At 48.9% G+C, this 18668-nt stretch overlaps 1 protein-coding gene across 2 annotated transcripts in view; it reads right to left on the bottom strand.

Annotated features, from left to right (window-relative positions):
• Window positions 1-18668, bottom strand: part of ADD2 (adducin 2) — a 101025-nt gene that overhangs the window by 41690 nt on the left and 40667 nt on the right. Inside the window, exon 2 of one of the 2 annotated variants that reach the window (XM_069494284.1) lies at window positions 3775-3888. The exons of the other annotated variant lie outside the window; for it this stretch is intronic. The gene's annotated coding sequence lies outside the window, so the exon portion shown is untranslated. The remainder of the gene's footprint in view (window positions 1-3774; window positions 3889-18668) is intronic. 2 annotated transcript variants of the gene reach the window in all.

Here is an 18668-nt window from a genome sequence, read left to right as displayed (position 1 = left end):
GGTGGCCCTTGTTCACGGAGGGCGAACATCAAAACCTAACCAATCCAGCTGTTTCTGTATCTCACTTCCATTATGTGTATGTCATATTCCTTTTTCTGTCCATAAATGTTATTCAACCATGTGGCAACCCAGAATCATCTGAAACTATTCTGGTTCTGGGGGAATGCCCAGTTTGCTAATCATGCTTTGCTCAATTAAACTCTGTTAAGTTTAATTTGTCTAAAGTTTTTAACAGTCAGCAGGAGTGCTCCAAAGGCCACCATGACCAGCTTCTGCAAGGCAGCCAAACCATGACCTCTGACCATAACTCTTCCACTAATTAGTATCTTCCTATGAAAGCCCTCACCATATCTCCCCAACCAGCAAGCCCGTACCAGGTGTGCTGATGCGATATCTGGCAACAGGGGATGGTGATGGGAGTGGGGGTGGAAGGAAGAGTCTACTGGGAGTGGCAGCCAAAACAAAAATTCTCTAAAGAAAGATTTGGAAACAGATTTGGCAGGTTGCTAGAATGGTTGTGGTTGTACTTAGTAACATTTAAATCCAGACCCATTCTCTTCATCTAAATGGAGAAAGAGTGATTGAGTTTGTCAGGGATGTTTCTGGTGGAATCAGCTCTGGACTAGAAGTCAGAGACCTACAATCTTGCCCCTATCTGTCACTTGCTAGCCACGTGGGACTGGGCAAGTCATTTCCTCTCTCTGGGTCTCACTTTGTCCATCTCTACATGAGAGAGTGAACAGAATGATCTCTGGTGTCCCTCCCAGCTCTGATAGTATTCGACTTATCTGAGATGGAGATAGACAAATTCATATAGTAAAGGCAGAAGGATGGAGGAGCTGAGTTTCCTGGAGCAAAGACCTTCATGCCTTCCCCTAGGGGCTCTCCCCTGAGCCAGATGCCAAAAAAAGAAACAACTGCAAAGAACACACGGGAGCAACTGACACTGGCCCTTGGGTTCCAGTCAATACCAGGCGCACGGGGCTAGTTAAGAATACTTCACCTCCATCATGCTCCCGCCCAGCCTCATTCCCGGGCCTTGCAGGTAAGGAGGGAGGGCAAGGTCAAACACAGACTGCATCGGAGCCACACAGACATGCGGTCCCCACCCAGATTCTCCTGGGCAGGCAACACTGCAGACCACAATTCTTCCAGAGACATCACCCCACTGAACACCACCCCTTCTCTATTTAGTGACTCATCACGGCAAATTAATTCTGTTTGGCACTTTCAAAGCCCTGAACCTCTGATGTTATTTTTAAAACAGCAACAAACAACCCCCACCCCCAGTGAGTACACTGGCTGTGAGCATGGGGACATGAGCTCCCTGTGTTCCCTAGCGCTCCGGGCCCCACAAGCTCCAGAACCGCCCGAACTCTCAGCTGCTCTGGGAATGAGATGGTTTTGGCCAGCATGGGCCTGGTCCCGAGCCTTCCTAGCATAAATCCTTTCCATCCAGGCAGGAAAAGGCTGATCCTCTCCCCTTCCCATGGAGTGGCCGCATCTCCCAGGAACGGGTCCGTGGCGGCTGTGAAGCAGCTCTCCACTCCTTGAAGCAGGAGGAACCGAGAGAAACTCTGGGCCTGAGGGACAGGAGCCCACACCACCATGCCCGTGCGTCTGCCTTCCCTCTTTGGAGCCCAGCCCCAGAGGGCTGCTCCAGAGGTGTTCCAGTGGGGGTGGCACAGGATATGGAAGTCCTGACTCCATCCCCATGACAACAGGGGCCTGGGCAAACCCTTCGGCTTCATGAATCAGAGGTGTCCTTCTGTGCTCCTTCCTTCTCCTCGCAAAACGTGGAGATGATCAAAGTTTTGTGCAGCCGGTCTTAGTGGCGAAAAGCACAGACTCTGGAACAGGACTATCTGGGTTCAAATCTCTGACTATGCCATTTATTAGCTCTGTGACCTTGGGCTCGTGACTTAACTGCTCTGTGCCTCAGCTTCCCCATATATAAACTGGGGATTACGACAATTTAACTTCCTTGAAAGGTGGTTGTGAGGATTAGCAAAGTTAATGTATGTGATGTACTTAAAACAGGGCCTAGTACACAGCAAGTGGTATTAACTATTTACTCTTATTATGTGTCATGTAGGGGCTGGAATCATCTTAGCATTAGGGATTCAAGTAATGAGAGGCTTGTGATTCAGTTATAAACAGGTACACACTAAACATCTGTACTTGTGTGTTTTAGTACAAAAAACTAATTCAGTCTTGAGCTATATTAACAAAAAGAAGAACATCCAGAAAAAGACTGAGAATACCTGTTTTTCAACCAGATAATGGAAACATGTCAATCTGGGGATCACAAAAAAGAGGCTAAGCAGGATGCTGAAGATCAGAGACCAGCGTTAGCTGGGTCAGGCATGATAGAAAAAATATATATATCTGGTTTTTGTCCTGGCTCCTGGCACAAAGCTTCAAAAACCTTTGGAATTTCTAAAATGTCCAGAAGACAATAGGAATGTCTTTTCTTATTCATAATGAGCCTCTTTCATCACACCTGAGTTTATGCTAATAAGGGGACTGTTGGTGGGCCCTTAGCCAGTTTCAGGGGAGGGCCTGGACACCCCAGAAAGACCAGGCACATGGCCACAAGGTTGTAGTTTCAGCTCTACCCCCAGCCTTCAAGGAGGGGAGAGGGGCTGGGGATTGAGTTCAGTCAAGTGGCAAATGATTTCTGCAATGAAGCCCCTTGATGGGGAAAAAACCAAACTGTAGCCATGGAGGCCTGGGGAGCTTCCTGGTTGGTGAACACACTGGCATGCTAGGAGACGGTGTGACAGCTCTGTGTACCCCACCCCAGGCCCTGAGCTTTGCGTGTCCTCCATGTGGGTGCTCCTCAGTTGGAGCTTTATAATAAAACTACGATAACAAGTACAGCACTTTCAGTAAGTTTTTTAAATCATCCTAATGGATTATTGAGCCAGCAGAGGGGTCATGAGAACCCCCATATTTATGGTCAGGTCAGTCACAAGTGTGGATGGGCTGTGGCCTGTGGCTGGTGTCTGAAGTGTGGGCGGTCTTGTTGGTGACCTTGTTCTTTCACTTGTGGTAGGTACCTTGTGCACCCTTTAATTCAGATAGTTCATGTCAGAATTGAATTGAATTGTAGGAGAGCCAGTGGGTGACAGAGAATTGGTGACATAACATCATCAGGCAACTTTTATTCGTGATTTATTTTCATTCCTGGGACCACTCTATGAGGGAGATATTATCGTCCCAGCTTTACAGAGAAAGAAACTGAATCACAGAGAGGTTCACTAACTCGCCCAAGGTCACCCAGGTAACAGTGGAATCAGGATTCAGCCAGGTCTGTCCCTGGCCCCAGACCCCGCGCTTCTCCACTCCATCACAGACCCTGAACATCTGCTGGGCTGCTGTGTGCAAGGATTAGGCCGATTCCCCGGAACCTCAGGGGCCAGAAGCAGGAAACCAGCTGGTGTTACAGACAGGTGGATTGTAGCTGAGGGCATCAGGGAGAATGTTCCAACTGCTCAGGGACGGGAAGATGGAGCAGGCTGCCTTGTCAGGTGGTGACTTCTCTCTGCTGGGAGTCACACTGACCACAGGATGCTGTAGGGGCTGCTGCCCTTACTGGGTAGGGGAAGGGAGTAGACTAAGGTCCTGCAGATTCTAGGTAGCTCCTGGTCAGCAGGATAGAGGGAGTTCATGGCAATGACCTGAGCGTCTGGAAGCTCAACCTCATGTGATAGATCCAACCAGAAAGTGTGCATCTCTCCCCATCTCCGTGAAAAACTGCTGCCTACTCACCAGGAGGCTGGCCCGGCCCTGTCCGGGGCTCCCTGTCAGTGCTCGGTCTGCACCCGCTGCTCCACTCTCAGGGTGTCGGCCACATCTACACAGCCTCACACATCCAGGTGGAAACTGGAAAACACAAACACAACGAACATCAGGGCCTTGTCTGCGCCACCATGACCATTAACCCAATTTATCTGAAGGACTGCTGGGCAATTCTTTAAGATGAACTTGAAATGAATGTTTATGTTAAAAGCAAATGATATCTTTAAAAGGGCAGTTGGGATCCTTTTAAAGAGAGGAATTGGAAAATCCCTTTGCTGGCTGGCTGGCAAGGCCTCAGAGCAAGGAGGCCGCTCTGTACCATGGAGAGAGCAGAATGTGGAACTCCTGTGCCAGCCCAGAGGGGATCACAAGTTGCTGCAAAGGTCTCCCTTCCTGAGACCCCAGAACACTTCACTAACAGCTGCTAAACTCACAGATGCAGACGTGAGTGAATTTTGGATGCAGTCCAAGAGGTGGAAGCAGGCTGAAGAATATCACACCCCAGGAAGGTGGGAGAGTTTTAGATTTGCACAGGCCACGAATTGGTTGGTTCAAGATAATTTCAGCTAGAGTTCAAGGAGAAAGGCCCCCAGCTAATGCCTGGATAACAGGTCATGCAGAACTACTGAAGGAGGAATGTAAAGTTGTTAATACCTTACCAACAAGGGTGAGTCACTACTCCAAAAATCCTGGGGATCAGAGTCTTCAGAGGGTTACTTACCAAAATGTTAACAACAACAAAACTAGTTTTCTATTTTCACTTGGACACCCTGTCATTCAGACCCAGAGCTGCTGGGGGCTGTCTCATCCACAGCTGGCAGCATCCCTGACCACCCCCAGCCCCCAGCCTGCCACCTGCCCATGGCTCTGGGCTCACAGCTCAGCTCTATCCCCCACCCAATGCTGTCCAGAGTGGAGCCATTTGGGGGGACTCATCCCACCAATGCGAGGCAAGGAGAATTCATCTGGCCAGGTGCAATGCGCCTGTGGGAGTCCAGGACATCTGCACACCCACTGAGGTGCAGCCTCCTCCTCAACCCAGCCAGGGGGCCCAGGGCTCAGCACTTCAGGGCCTGGATGGTCCCCGGCCCAGTCCTGATGTTCACCCTTCTAGTTAGAGACTTGGAAGTCGCTTGCAAGAGCTGGGCTCTGCGCTCTGCAGTCCAGTGCCAGCTGGGGTCCTCCTTCCAGTGGTTTTAATTTTAGCAAGAACAGGATCACAGCCACCACTTGATGCTGCCTCTGTCCAATGCCCTCCCTCCCAGGGCTGACCCCAGGGTGGGGTTTGCCGACATACCTCCACTGCCCTCCCGAAGGACCCATCCTGGAGCCAGGTAAGTTTTTTCCCCTCAAACTTCCTCCCCTTCCCCAGAAGCCCCTGCCATGAAGGTCTGAGGCTGCCCCGTGGACATAACCTGCTAAGATTTTAATTTTCAGAGTCTGAACTATTTTTGTGTCCATTAATAGAATTAATCCTTTGCCCCTAGAAGTGGCCTGTGGCCTTTATGCAACAAAGAAGACATCTATCCCCCAGATGAGTGTACACTGAACAAAATAATTCCCATCCCAATCCCCACTGGTGTGAAATTCCACAATTAGAGCTCCATTCCTTGGGTTATGGTGTTACTCCCTCATTAAAATGAAAATAGCCCTGAGAGGTATTGGAGGCAAGTGTATTACCTGTCAACCATTATCCTGTGGCAATGAAACTGTCAAATCTGACTGCAGGGGCCAGCTGAGCAGGGCAGGAGCGGCACCGGATCAGCAAGTTGTAATGAGGGAAACGGAAGAGGAAGAGGCCTGATGCCAGGGCCACTCGAGAGGGGCCCCAGCACCTGGGGCAGGGCTGCTGCCCTGGGGGAGCTTGGGGTGACCCCGGCCCTATAGAACCTTCTGAGCCGGCATGGGCTGTGGTATCAAGCCCAGCATCACCCCCCATTCAGCCTTCAGCTTCCCAGCACGTGCCTTGAGAGCCTAGCTCACCCCAGCTTCCAGCCACCCTCAGCCCTCAGGCAGAGCTGAGAAGCGAGGAGCAGGGTGAGCCATGGTGCCCCACGTAGTGAGAGCAGGTGCCTGACACCCCCTGGTTGCTTCAGAAAGCACAGGAGGCACGACCCTCAGGGCCACCTGCCCCCTGCTCTCAGTGTGCAGTCAGGCTGGGCTCTGAGGCAGGAAGAGTTAGGACAGTGCATTCTAGTCCTTCTCGGCCACCCACTCGACTGTGAACCCAGACATTAAAAAACACTCAGGGGCCTTTGCCCACCATGTGTCCTGCAGCCACCTTGAAGTCAACCTGCAAATGGACCGTCACTCCCGCTTACTCTGCGGCTGCAGCCTCCTTCTCCCCAGCCAGCCCCTCCTCCCTGCTTCCCACCGACCGGTCACCCCACCCCCACCCCCGCCCACCCGCCATGGCCCAGAGAGGCAGCCTTGACTCCCTCTTCTTGCCCTGCACATCCACTCGGTCACCAGAGTCGCTGTTCTAAAAATGCAAATCTGGCTGATGCGTGTCACTGCCCTGCTAAAAACCCATCCCTGTCACCAGGGGCAGTGTTCCTTAACCTTTTTTTTTTTTTAATTTCTGCTCTTCCAGCCAAAACTTAGTCAAATTTGGACTCTATTACAAAAATGACAGGTATTCTTTTCACATTTTCCAAATATAAAATTTTAAACCCCAGGAAGGGAGGGGAGAGAATGAAGAGAAGTTGCTTAATGGGTACAGATGTACAGTTTGAGAGAAGAAATAAGACCCAGTGTTTGACAGATCAGTAGGGCGACTATAGTTTACAATACTCTATTGTAAATTTCAAAATATCTAGAAGAGAAGAATTCAAATAGTTCTAGCATAAAGAAAAGACAAATATTTAAGGTGATGGATGTCCCAAGTGTACTAATTTGATCTTTGCAAACTATATGAAAGTATTAAATAATCACATGTACCCCGAAACTATGTACTTCTATTATGCATCAATAAAAAAAATGTTTAAATCTGAATTTGCTCTGTCAAATACAATGCATGCTCTATGTTAAAAATTCAAGCCCAGCAGCCCCCAGCCAGGGGCTGGGCCTTTCTCTCTCTGCCCAGCCTCTTCTCCTTGAGGACGGCCAGCCTGTAGGCCACCCTTCCAGACTCTTAGCCGACACCCACAGCCCCCTGGGCCTCCCAGTGCCCGCCCCGCCCTCCAGGGGCGATTCAGAGGCACAAGGCAGATTCCTCATGAGTGCTGGCGTCTGCCAGGAACACCCTTTCCTCTTCACCCCAGGTGTCCTTTCCTCCGGAGCCTGCCCCCGCACCCGCCTCCTCGGGCTCTCACATCACTTTACTCACCTCTTCCATTCCACCTGCAGCCTGACAGCATCAGCCTGTTGCCGAGAGCTCCTAGGAGGCAAAGCCTGAGTCTTCAGCATTTCTCTATCCTCCCTGGTGCCATAGGGCCTGGTGCCAGGTAGGTGCTGAATAAATGTTAGCTGAACTAAAATACAACTAGTGGTGAATTGGGAGGAGTTAGGACAGCTTACCAAAGCAGCACCGTCCAGCCCGGGTGTCCCAGGGGCGAGTGTGGCCCGAGGAGAGCTCACAGCACTTTGCGGGGAGACAGACCCTGATGCTGCCCATGTCAGAGTGACGTGTGGGTGTCAGTGGAACAGTGCATGACAGGGGTCCTAGCGCCTAAATCACCTCCTCTTATACTAAGTGTGCTTTGGTATATAACCCAATGGCGGGGCCCCTCCTCCTACCCTTCATGCCTATTTTGGAGCCGAATCCCAGCAACTGACTGCAACTCGCACACTACCAAATCCAACCTTGACGGTGGAGAGACAGAGAAGGTAATATTACACACCACGCAGCGCACGGCAACCGCACCGCCCCAGCTCGCCAAAGTCCAGCCTCACCTCCTTCTCTGCCTCTCACCTCTCTCAAGCACCCCCTCCCTTGCCCTCGCCTGGGACCCTCCAATCTGCTCAGGGGACCCCAGAGCTCCCTTTTGACACCTCTATCTAGTTCGCATCCTCACACCCCCGACCCCTCCTCACCAGAGACCCTGCTTGGGATTCACCCAGGTAGGAGGCAGCTGGGGCCTGCAAATCACAAAACACGCTCCCTGTCACGGAGCATTTTCTTCCCTGTCCCACTGAAGACCAAGTACATGTAACCACTGGAGTGTGAAATCGCATTTCTATGGATCATTCCTTCTGGCTGTAAAAGGAATGAAAGGTCTATAAGGGGAGTAACAGATGCCCAAGGTGTCTGACTTTTCGTTAGATCTGCTTAAGCTCCACATGCCCAGAGAGGAGGTAGGTGCTGTCACCTGCCACTTCACTGGGGGGTCCACAGACAGGAACAGACAGTCTGTATCACTCAGCACCAAGAGCCCAAGGTGGAAAGATGGCACAAGCTGCCATTTCCCAGCTGCTCACCACGGCCATAGCCACGGGTCCCCTCAGCAGCGCCAGCCCCCGAAAGCCCCAGGCCTGGGCCCCACAGGTCAGCTGTGGGCAAGGACAGCACAGCATTTGCTCCAAGCCTCAGGCTTGAAGTGAGAACCCAAACTCACCGATCACCGAATGAGACTCCCACAGTGAGACAGGAGGCATGATGACCGTGCGGCTGCGACTTTGCAGAGTAAGTGGAGGCAGTTGAACAGGGACTGACCACACCCTGCCTGGCGCGTTCAGATAGAGAAAGCTTATGCCTCTGCGTGGCGGGATCATGGGGGAAGCTTATCATCATCTCTTCACGCTTATGAATTTTCCAAAGTTCTACATCAGGTATTAACTGCTGTGATCATTTGGGCCAAAAATAGTTTAAAAGAAGAAAGGGAGAAGGAGGCAGGTGAGCGAAGGTGAAATATCTATATGTCCATCTCCAGAAGCCCCCTGGGCTGGAAGAATCCTTCAACCCTCTCACTGCTGCAGGAGGCCCCAGAAGTGCTTATTTCTGGGCACCCCTGATGCACACTTTCCTAGCGAAGTCCAGTGAATTTTAAAAGCCTTCCAACAAAGGGATTCAAACCTAAGAGTTAGTAGGAAATTTGTTCCATTCTCCTGCTACCCGGGAATTGGACTGTGGTGGAATGAATGGGCCCAAATACTTTATCAGACTTGGAATCACTTCCATTTCCTTCTAGATAAACACAGTTACTTGTCAAGTATCTACTGGTGCCCGGGAGTGAGCAAGAACTGGAACTGGACATGAAAGGGAAGATACCTGGGAGAAATGAGATCAGGCCCTGAGTGTAGAGGCCCATGGTCATGTTCATATTCATGAAAAACATGAATGCAAATGAAATATACATAGATATCTGCACATATGCACAGGTATGTAATCAACTGTTAAGGCCAACACAATATAGGGCGCTGACAATGAATGCTGGGGTGATGTGAAATGACTGTGTTTGATGCTTATGAATCCGTGGGTCCACATGGATGAGGACCAAGGTCCTGAGTTAAACCTTGAAGAAAGACATTCAATCAGCAAAAGCTGTGCAGCCCCGTAGGTGCCTGTTGCTGTGCTGGGCCCTTCTCCCCAGCCCCGCAGCGAAGGGCCCAGCATTCTGGTTTTTCAGGTGAGGAAACTGAGGCTCCAGGAAACTGAGTGACTTTATCCAGGCCACAGAGCTGGTGAAGGGCAGAGCCTGGGTTGGAACCCATCTGGTTCCAGAGCTGTTCTCTTTTGAGTTCACCACACTCTCCTCTCCTCATCCAAATGAAGACGAGTGGATGCCAGGGGCCTGGTAGGAAGGTGGGGAATGAGCACCAGCAAACGGCCAAGGCCCAAAGCCCAGGCTCTATATTCCTGGCAGAAGACCCGAGGATTTGGCCGGCATTTAAAAGGATAATTCTGTTCCTGTTTCTGGCATGTGGGGCTCAGAACCAAGATGGCTCAGAACTTCCCAACACAGAAGATGGGGATTAGACAGCAGGGGACAGAGCAGGCACCTCTGGTACTCACTCTGACAGGTGGCTGTGCGTTTAGGTAAAGAGGATGCTGCTGGCCCCCCTCAGGAGGACAGCAGGCTGCAGTGGTGACAGCTGGCAGTGGGTCACGCACATGTACTCCCAGGGCTGCCAGTCCCTGAGACCTGCTTGATCTTAACAGTCCTTTCGCTACATGCCTGCCATGGGCCTGGCCACCACTGGGGAAGTCAGGGGATGTAATCCACAATCCCCCTTCTCAAAAGGCCCATGATGAGGGGGTCACGGAGAGAGCATTATAATACCGGGGCACACACTTGTAGAAGACTGAAACAGGACCCACAGCTTTCACCTCTCACAAAAATCAAATCACGGTGGATAACAGACTTAAACCTTAGGCATGATGCAATCAGAATTCTAGAAGAAAATGTAGGAAAGACTCTTACAGACATTGGCCTAGGCAAAGAATTTATGAAGAAGACCCCCAAGGCAATCACAGCAGCAACAAAAATAAATGAATGGGACATGATTAAATTAAAAAGCTTCTGCAGAGCCAAAGAAACAGTCACGAGAATAAACAGACCACCTACAGAATGGGAAAAAATTTTTGCATACTACACATCAGATAAAGGACTGATAACAAGAATCTATTTAGAACTCAGGAAAATCAGCAAGAAAAAATCAAGCAACCCTATCAAAAAGTGGGCAAATGACATGAATAGAAACTTCTCAAAAGAAGATGTAAGAATGGCTAACAAACATATGAAAAAATGCTCAACATCCCTAATCATCAGAGAAATGCAAATCAAAACCACAATGAGATATCACTTAACCCCAATGAGAATGGCCTTTATCAAAAAAACCCAAAACAACACATGTTGGCATGGGTGTGGAGAGACAGGAACACTCATACACTGCTGGTGGGACTGCAAACTAGTGCAACCCCTGTGGAAAGCATTATGGAGGTATCTTAAACAGATTCAAGTAGACCTGCCATTTGACCCAGCAATCCCATTACTGGGCATATACCCAAAGGAAAAAAGGTCATTCTGTAACAAAGACACATGTACCCGAATGTTTATAGCAGCACAATTCACAATAAGCAAAGATGTGGAAACAACCCAAATGCCCATCAATACATGATTGGATTAGTAAGCTGTGGTATATGTATACCATGGAATATTACTCAGCTATAAGGAATAATGAAGATACGACATCTCTGTGGTTCTCCTGGAGAGAGTTGGAACCCATTATATTAAGTGAAGTATCCCAAGAATGGAAAAACAAGCATCACATGTACTCACCAGAAAATTGGTTCCCTGAACATCACCTAAATACACATCTGGGAACGACACCAATCGGATATCAGACTGAGGTGGGGGGTGGAGGAGGGGATGGGGGTATGCCTACACAATGAGTGCACTGCGCACCGTTTGGGGAATGGTAATGCTTGAAGGTGCTGACTCGAGAAGGGGGGGTGGGCAAGGGAGGGATATATACCTACATGATGGGTGCAACGAGCATGACCTGGGGAACAGACACGTGTGGAACTCTGACTTGGGGGGAAAGGCGGTACATGGGCAACGTATGTAACTTGCAATTCTGTATCCCCCATAACAATAAGATGATATAAAATAAAAAAAAAAAAAAACAATACCGGGGCACAGTGCTCCAGTGAAGGTTCACGAAGGCAACCAGGGGGCTCCCAACCTCGAGGCTCCAGCACTGGGCTTCAACCCACTCGTCAGATGCCTCTGCCACTGATCACAAGTCCATGTGGACCTCATGCCTTCCTGACGGGAAAAATGGGGGGCGCCCAGGAAGCCCTGGTGCTGCAGAGATGATGCTGGCCGGGCAGGAGGGCTGAGCTCAGCCTTCACAGACTCGGTGCCTTCAGCGAAAGGGTCAGTCAAACCCGGAGACGATACAGACAAAAGCTCATCGCAAAGGCTGTCTCATTGAGCTGACTCGTGCTCTGATTCACCGTTCCCCACCTCAGGCTGTCCTGGAATCCAATCTCAGACACTTTTAAGCAGTCATCTTGTCGACCCTTTGCCAAGACTGTATCTAATGTCAATGGAGCTACATTTTGAAAAGTTTTACCTTAATCTAGTTCAAGCATAAAATGGTTGATGCTGCTTTTTGGCTCAGTCTGAGAGCATCCGTCCTCCAATAGGAAACTGAAGTGTAACCCACTGAATCATGTGGCAGAGCTACTCTTGTCCCCATGCCTACCCCCAGACAAGAAGTCCAGGAAACAGCCGTTAGCTGATGTGGCCTTCTGTGTCTAATAGAATGAACCATATCCCAGATCACAAGAGGTGGAAAAGTATGCTCTTTTAGCACATTAAGGTCAAAGTTGTTTTGTTGGTTTTGTTTTTTGGGGGTTTTTTTTCCCCCACTAATTGGGCACAAGAGAAAATAAGAAAGACTAGAGGGTGAGCTAACATATTTCTTTCTTCTCCAGACTGGGGAAGCTGTGAAAATCCACAACTCAAATGAGGCTTGGGTGTGCTGGGGGGAGGGGGAGGAAGAAAATTAGGAGGCCCAGGAAGAGGGGGTGGTGGGAACTGGAAGGAATAGGTTAAGTAAGGGGGGAGGGTCTAAAGGCTCACACGGAGAAGTGCTGGGCTCCGGAACGTCTGTGTTCCCAAAAGCCTGAGCAGGGAGGCTCAGGCCTTCACAGGGTGTCTGGAACAAGATGGCAAAAATAGGAGGTATGTTGTTGACTTTCCACTCCTCTGCCCAACAATTTTCTATAGTTTGAATTTTCTCATGGAGATATTAAGGAAAGAGCTGTTTCAACTTCTGTATGTTTCTGTGTGTGTGTTTGCATACTCATGTGTCAGAGGTAATGCTATGTGCTCCCCAGCCCCGCTTCTATCTGGATAGGACCGCATGGAATGTGAGCAGAAGTGCGGGCATCACCTGTAGCCCAGGCGATCAAGAGCAGAGGTGCCTTCTCCGCTCTCTTTCTCCTTCCTTGCCTCCCTGCTGGAGGCAGAGGCTCCAGTGGAAACTCCCAGGCCCTAGGGAATGATGCAGCCACCAAATGGGAGGAGCAGGTGTCACTGCAGGCAGCCCCCTGAGCATCTGATTGGCGTCTCTGAGGTTGTTGTAACAGCAGGTTGCCTACCATGAAAAACATATTCCCACCATTTCCCACTCTTCTCTTAATTCTATTCCACTTATTCTAGTGTCTCCTTCAGGATCACCAATGACCCATATGTTACATCTCTGTTCTCTAAATTTATCATTTTTCTTCTCACTAGTTTTATTGTTGACATTTTCCTTACATTCTGACAGTTTGTCACTGTTATTTTCTACTTTGCTAATTTTAATTCCCCAAAATTAATGTGGATTTTAATTCAGATACTGAACATTTTGTCTTTTTGCATACTTTCCTTACTTTATGTCCATTTTTACCCAAGATCTTTTTATCTTAGTCTATTCTCTCCTTATGACTGTCCTCTCCCATTTCTTAGAAACCATATTTTTTTTGAATTGTATTTATTAAGGACACAAGTTTTCTTACATTTTTCTTCTGGTTCCCATAGCAGATTATTGTCAGAAGTAAATGCCTCTTTTGAGTCTTCCAGATCATTTATCTTCCTCTAAAGTGTCTTTTCTCAAGACACTTCTAATTTTCTCTTCCTGTATTCTCCAATAAGGTGAAATAAAGTCCCCTAAGACACAACCTTCAGGAAAAATAGCTTCTAGCAAAAGGTGATGAGAAAGCCACATGTTTTCTGGAAATCAAGTGTGGTACACACATAATTAATAGTGACCTTTAATACCTCCAGGCAATTTCTGCACTAACATGACCAAAGCAATTACCTTGGCGATCAGTTCACTTAAGACTAGAGATATAAAAAGATGGCCATCAAGGAAACAGGCCCAATCCCACATCCAGGTTATAAGTACTCCTTTTATAAAAAACAAACTTCAATCAAACTCATTTCTGGGTGGTGGAGCGATTGGGCTATGAACATCAGACTCAAGGAAATAAATACTTATATGAGCCCATAATTCTTAAAATCTGACTCTCTGCTTCACAACTTCCTGAGATGCCATAAAAGTATTAATAAGATAGAGGAAGGAGGAGATGAAAGAGAAACATCATGATAACAATTTGAGGGCTATCAGATACTGGAGGCCCTGGTCAGCCTCACACCTAGGACATCTGCTTGAAGAAATGACATGTGAGGTGAGTCACACAAGTGAGCACAAGGAAGACCTTTCTTTGATGCAGGTCTCAGAAGTGAAGGCAGAGAGATATAGCCCAGGTGTTGATTTGATAGAGGGATAAAAATAAAGTGAACATTGGCATCTTGTATTTCTTCAAATCTAAGACATCCTTGATTGATTGATTGTCACACCAATTATTTTAAATATTACTAAGAAAAAAACCATTGCCAATTATTAGTCATCACTGATTGGAGGACATATCCTAATTTCAAAGATGCTGAAACGTGGGGGGAAAGGTGTATCTTAGAATCTATGAAGTACAGGAACTCAACTTAGAAGTTAGTGTCACCAACTAATGGGACTGCCTCTCGCATGGTGGGTGGCATGTCATCTACTGGGGCAGGGCACCGAGGGATGAGACAAGAGAAACAGGCCACAAACGCTTGAGGAGAACCCCTTGACACCCTGAATCAGGGCTTATCGGTAGACCAGACTGGTTAGCCATCAATCCCTGCTTCTGCCCAGTACAGTGTCCTGACATCTACAGCAAGGCAGACCGGATAAGCATGGCTCCCAAACAAGTTCTCACGCAGCGTACATCCACGTACACCTCCGTGCATCTGCTGAGGAGGCATCTTCCTCCTCTGCGGAGCAGCACATCATGTCATAAGGCAAGGCCAGACTAAGACGAGAAAGCCAAAGCTTAAAAGACAATAAGAAGCGATGAAAGTGGAGATGGATCCACTACTGGGATTTCTGATGGTCTGGGCCCACGTAAACCACACTGGCTGGAAGCATTCTCCAAAGGGCCTTAGCACATAGTAGGTGCTCAACCAGTGCTAGCTCCCATCCCCTACACCTCTCTGCAAGAACCCTCCCAGATCTGCCGTTTGATTCTTCCCTGCATCTTCCCAAAGTTAGGAGTAGAGAGATCAGAGAAAACTAAGGACTGTGTTGGGGAGGGGTAAATACCTATCTCACTACATGAAGGACCCGGGGAACTGGCACCCCCCTGCAGGATCATGGCCAAGAATCCAGGCTCTGGATGGTACTAAGGGCCTAGGATTGAATCCCAGCTCTGCATCTTTCGGTTATGTGACCTTGAACAAGTTACTCGATTTTTCTAAACCTCAGTTTCTTCGTCTGTACAATGTGGAGAGCAACAGTCCTCCTTAGAGGTTTATATAAGATAATATATGAAAGCACAGGCTTTGCACAGGGCTGACAAATAGTAAAGACTCAATAAATGTTAGGTGCTCCTATTAAGTCATTCCTTATATGGTTTATTGACATTGCAACAATTGAATTTTTTTTAAATCACCGTCTGGATTCCATCTTGCCAGCAAGTACGCATCTGGGCTGACTGCCCCATCAAATGTTCTCAAAGGAATGCCAATGAATCCGTGAAACTGAGCTTAATAAAATCAGACAGGTGGACTGGGCACTGTAGCTCATGCCTGTAATCCTTGCACTCTAGGAGGCCAAGGTGGGAGGATCGCTTGAGCTCATGACTTTGAGGTTGTAGTGAGCTGTGATGATGCTACTGCACTCTACTCAGGGCAACAGAGCAAGACTCTGTCTCAAAAAAACAAAAAAACAAAATAGGTAGGTTACGTCTGCTGATGAACTTCTGTACTAAAGACACAAGTAGATTTTTAGGTGATATGAGTTTTAAATGGTGGCTCTACTTTTCCATCTGAGCAGGTAATCTAGCGCCTCCAGTGCTGGTGACAGTGCTGCCTGCATCGGTGGTGAGAATGCCTAGACTGGGTTGCAGGTCTTTCCAGCTAATTCCCTGTCCCCTTTGACCCAGCCATTTATTACAGGCACAAAAGGCCATGCCCAGCCATCTCCTGACACACTTGTGCCTTGGGAAGGGCTTCTTTGAGTTTGGAACTCAGAGTAAGGGGTGAGAATTTTTGGTCTGGGAAAAAAAAGGTAGCAAAGGACTGCAAACCAAGGCCAAGCATCACGAAGAGTATCAAGAGGGTAAATGCAAGAGGAGACCCCACCTCTTACCACTCAAAAAAAGGCCTTTAAAGCAAATTCAGTGAGGCTTCACACACTGGTTAATAAGCACATGGAATGTGTTACAGCCCAAGGGAGGATACACGTGCCAAGTGATGGGCCACATTAAATATCCATCCAACGACCTTTGATAATGAACACCCACATGGCATTTAGCCCTTAAAAGCTCGCCCATGGAAATGTGTACCTACATGGTGTTAAACGAAAAAGGGGTTAGGGTGGAATAAATACATATACTTTTAAGTACCTGCTATGTCCAGGCACCGTGCTAGGCACTGTCCTGCCATGCGCCTGTCATTCCAGAGTCCACCCTGTGCTGAGGGGAGAGGGGCCTTGCAGCTGTGTGACTTGGGCAACTCCCTCCACCTCTGTGTGCCTCATTTTTAGATGGTGACCATAGCGGTACCCCTGTCATAAGAAATGTCCCACCTGCATTTCTGGGTGGTCTCTTCATGAGGGATTCAGAACTTGGCTCAGCAGCCGGCTTCCTAATGAAGCCATGCAGCTATACAGGGCATAATGTCTCTGCCCCCCAGCCCCACTCCCACCCCCACAAACACTCCTATGCACGCGGGCCTTCCAGAGCTCAAGCCGCCTGTGTGACTCACCTGCTCACACCATAGGAGGCCTGGTGTCATCCCCCTCGCAGCTCTGGGTCCCACTACCAGACTCTCTGCTTTTGCTTTGGGTCTCCTTGACGTGTACCCCCTCTCGGGGCAGCAGTACTCAGGGCTGCTGCTGGCCCTGGCTGTGCATGTGCTCCTCTGACACAGACGCAGGGCACTGTGCTAGGCGCCAGCCACTCACTAGTGAGGGAGACATGCTCCGTATCCTCCAGGTGCCAACAGCTGGGGCCCCCCCGACCTCCATGCAGTGTGGGGTGCAGGCAAGACAGCTGCCCACGTTATATCTTGGCCTTCTTTGTGCCCAAGCCTCCCAGGAAGTGGGACAAAGGCCCCTGATGCCATCTCTCTCCTCCATCTCCTCTCCTTTCTACCTGGAAGGCAACTTTTTAAACCCTCATGATCTCAGAAGCATCATTACATAACAGTGAAGAACAAAGACTGCACAGGCTGCCTGGTTTGTATCCCGGGTTCACCTTTATAAGCTGTGAGCCCTTAGGCAAGTTACTGAACCACCCTGTGCCTCAGTTTCCTCATCTATAAAGCAGAGTGGCGATTATGGTAGCCACCCCAAGGGATTGCTGCAATTGAGTGGGTTCATCCAAGTGCAACACGTAGGACAAGGCCCATCACGGAAAAAGCATTCAGTAAGGCTGGGCCTATCCAGCAGTTCTCAGTCAGTGTGAGTAAACCAGGCTGCACCAGCTGAAGGTGGGCACTGGCAAGGGGCTAGGAGGAACCCTGTCTGGGAATGCTCCAAGGGGTCTGCAGTGGGTTGAATGGTGTCTTCCCCACCCACCAAATATGTCCATGTCCTAACTCCCAGAACCTGTATATGTGACCCTGTTTGGAAAATGGATCTATACAGATGTAATAAAGTTAAGACTCTAAAGATAAAATCATTCTGGATTATCCAGGTGAACACTAAATCCTATCACAAGTGTCCTTATATGACACAGACACACAGGAGAAGGCCATGTGACGATGGAGGCAAAGACTGGAGTGATGCAGCCACCAGCCAAGGAACACAGAGCCACCAGGAGCTGGAATAGGCAAGAGGGGATTGATTCTCCCCTAGAGCCTTGGGCAGGAGCACAGCCCTGCCACACTGTGATTTTGGACTTCTGGCCTCCAGAGCCATTGTGGCATGTCTCCAACCTTAATGTGCATACAGATCACCTGAGGCTCTCGCTAACCTGCAGGCTCTGATTCCGCAGGTCTGGGGTGAGGGCTGAGATTCTGCATGTCTCAAGGGCTCCCGGTGATGCCAATGCTGCTGGTCCACAGACCACACTCTGAGCACGGAGGGCTTAAGAGCATAATGTCATCAGCAGTACTATGATGACAAACAGAACCACTGGAACAAAGGGGCAGGGGTTGTACATCCCATCAGCTATAACGCTGGGCCACTGTGACAGTGTGTGAGAGCCCAGCTTGCAGCTGCGGGAGAGTGGATGCAAGTCATTGACCTTTAGTGGCACTTGTCCCTGGCTCAATCAATGCTTCTGAATTGAACAGCAGCTCACCCAGGCAATGCTAATGGATTTTGACAGCTCCAGTTCATCACTCCCTAACAGGGTCAACCAAGAAATGGTCTCATCCTTATGGCTAGGGGGGAAAAAAAAATTTCTTCATCCCTGGCTTACAAAGGGCCCAGGACAATTCCTGGGAGAATGGAAATTTTGGTGGCAGAATCCCAATTTCCTAATTTCAAAAAACTTGATGGAAACTTACAAATCAGGACTCTTGTCCTAATGTTTTTATGGGATAAAAAACACCTGATCCAGAAAGGAGACAAGAATTCACCTCCAACATAACCTGAGCTCTTAGATGACTGGGTATGGAGAAGCTTAGTTTGGTAGATCAGAGAGGAGAGGCCACTGGCATAAATGCCTGAGGATGAGGGAGGAGGGGGTGGCTTTTCCCACTCACAGAGCCTATGTTAGGGAAAAAAATCTGGTCCACCAAATCCAATGCAGGAATGGGCAGGAGATACAGATGTCAATTAGCCTGAATTCTCACTGCATTTTCCCACTGGTCTCTCTGCAGGCCGCCACCCCAATCCAGCCCACATACATGGTTATATTTCTAAAATGCTTCACAGAAACC

The sequence above is a fragment of the Eulemur rufifrons genome, chromosome 19 (genome assembly GCF_041146395.1).
Source record: "Eulemur rufifrons isolate Redbay chromosome 19, OSU_ERuf_1, whole genome shotgun sequence".
Lineage (NCBI taxonomy): Eukaryota > Metazoa > Chordata > Mammalia > Primates > Lemuridae > Eulemur > Eulemur rufifrons.
The sequence above is the reverse complement of the archived record's forward strand: the minus strand, read 5'-3'. Positions and strand labels throughout refer to the sequence as shown.